This window comes from Eumetopias jubatus, unplaced genomic scaffold, assembly GCF_037043125.1.
Source record: "Eumetopias jubatus isolate StellerSeaLion01/CBP00866 unplaced genomic scaffold, mEumJub1_p1.0 scaffold_6, whole genome shotgun sequence".
Classification (NCBI taxonomy): Eukaryota; Metazoa; Chordata; class Mammalia; order Carnivora; family Otariidae; genus Eumetopias; species Eumetopias jubatus.
This window is the reverse complement of record NW_028274812.1, coordinates 5,748,085-5,750,498: the sequence shown is the minus strand read 5'-3', so window position 1 is coordinate 5,750,498 and position 2,414 is coordinate 5,748,085.

Below are 2,414 nucleotides of genomic sequence, written 5' to 3'. Positions count from 1 at the left end.
CCTGGAGGAATTCGATTCAAAAGCTCCTTGAAGGGGTGTGGGAGGTGTGGGAGGAACGTGGGTTGGTGTCCAGGAGGGAGGCAGGCACGCCAAGGGCATACTGCCCGGGACAAGCTGGGAGGACAGAGTGGCGGAGCCCCAGGGAAGGGACAGATCTGGGGCGCGACGCACAAGAGCTAGGTCACACTTTCGTTTGGATATTAGGGAGGAGGGAATACCTGGTGGGGGGCTGTGAAGATCATAAATGAGAGTCGTAGGTTTCACTTGAAAGGACCCGGGAAACACTGAGCTTCCAAGAAAAATGGCCCCTTAGCCGGGAAAGTTCTGTGGATGCAGAATAGGGAGGCTGGAGGGGCCTGTTGACAGAGGTTCCGGGGATTGTGCGTGGAAGACGGGGCGAGGTAGTGGAAAGCAGCTACACTCACGGGGCAGAGATGGGCTGAATCTGGGAGACAGGGGAGAGAAAACTCACAGACAACCCAGAAGTTACTCACGACCAGGGTGATAGGAATGTGATTGCGGAGAAACAAGGAAAGATTATAGCATGAGCGGAAATTAATGAGGATCTTGCATCTAGATACGGTTAGCTTTAAATACTAGTAGATTCCCAAGTACAGATTTCCTACCAAAAGAAGGAGAAGGAGGAAGAAGAAGTAAAGCAGGAGGAGAAGAAAAAGCAGGAGAAGAAGGAGAACAGCTGGATTTGATCTGATGAGCACAGTAGAAAACAACAGCCTTAGAAGGGCAAGTTTCTGGAACTAGGTAGACCCACATACTCTTGTAGAAAAGACACTGGGGCTAAAGACCCAGCATCAACAACCAGGAGAAGTACCCCTGGAGGCCACCAGCCCCTGCAGAGGGAGACTCAGTGGAATGATTTATTGGACTGATACTGGCTGGCAAGGGTCACTGTAGAATATCACAGATTTCTTGCTCTTGTCAATTGAACATTATTTTTAAACCTATGGATTTTCCCTTCTTTTATGTTTTAGTAATTTAGGGGGGGGAATAATTTTCGATATGCAGAAAAGTTGCAAAGATAGAATCTTTTGTTGTCACGATTCCTTAGTCTCTTCTGCTTTGGGACCGTTCCCAGTCTAGTTTCGGGTGGCATGATGGTTTTGAGGACTACTGACCAGCTATGTTGTAGAATGTCCCTCAATTTTTGTTTCGTTCTGATTTCTTTCTCGTGAATAGATTGCAGTTGCTGGGTTCTGAGGGGAGGGAGGACCACAGAGATACAAGGTCATCTCATCCTATCTTATCAGATGCACACTGTCTACATGACATCAATGACGTCATCAACCGTGGTCACCTGACCAAGGCCGTGGTTAACAGATTTGTCCAGTAGATAGTTACTTTCCCCCTCTCCCAGGCTCTATTCATATTCTACTCGGAAGCAGGTCACCAAGTCCAGCCATACTCGAGGGCAGAGGGTTAAGGTGGAGGAGTATCTATGTAAATTATTTGGAGTTCTTCTATAAGGAATATTTGTCCCTTGGCTCCCATTTAGGTACTTATTCAGGCATTTGTTTATGTCAACATGGACTCATATAGATTTATTTTAGACTTTGAGCCTTAACACAGTGCTACGTTATTTCCTTTTTTGCTCCAATCATTACAGCTTCGGCCGCTGAGAGCTTCTTCGGGTTGGCTCTTGAGTCCCTTCGATATCCCTCCATCCTTATGTTATCTGAACACGTCTTCACTTTCTGCTACGATGAGATGCTCCAGGCTCATCATGTGTTTTTCCTGATCCAGTCCCAGAATGAGCCATTTCTCCAAGAGGCCCTGGTTCCCTTTATTGGAAGAGTTGCCCTTAGAAACCAAGATCTGGGCCCTGGGTGTGTTTGATGCTACTGGAATGTCTCCGTTTCTGGGCCCATTCAGTGGACAGAGCTGGGAAATATGTGTTTGCATGCGAATTCATGTACACATGTATCGGTGGTTATTTTTATCTGCCTCTCTCTTAAGCTAACTGATGTCCTGGACTCTTACCTAGTGGCTTTCTCCCCTTGCGTATCCTTAACTTCCTTCTTTCTGCCACCATCCACCATCCATTTACTCATTTGCTTGACCCCAGTGCACATGCAAAGCTGTTTCAGGACTCCATATTTTTATCTATGCTTTTGAAGCACAAAATACTCATGTATTAATACTCGCAGTAAAATCTTGGGGGAAATGTAAAGGCACATGAAAGAATTGGGATTCATAAAAATATCAACCAGCTAGAATAAGGAATCCTAGTAAAAATATGAATTTCCAGTACACACGAGAGTTTGAAAATAAATAAGTGACGTAAGTAGAGACTAACAGAGAACAGGCTCACCAGCAATTCACATGAGAGGGGAAAGGAGAGAACATGTTTGGCTGACCACAAGCTTGGGATGTGGCCGTGCTGGGAAACAAGACCG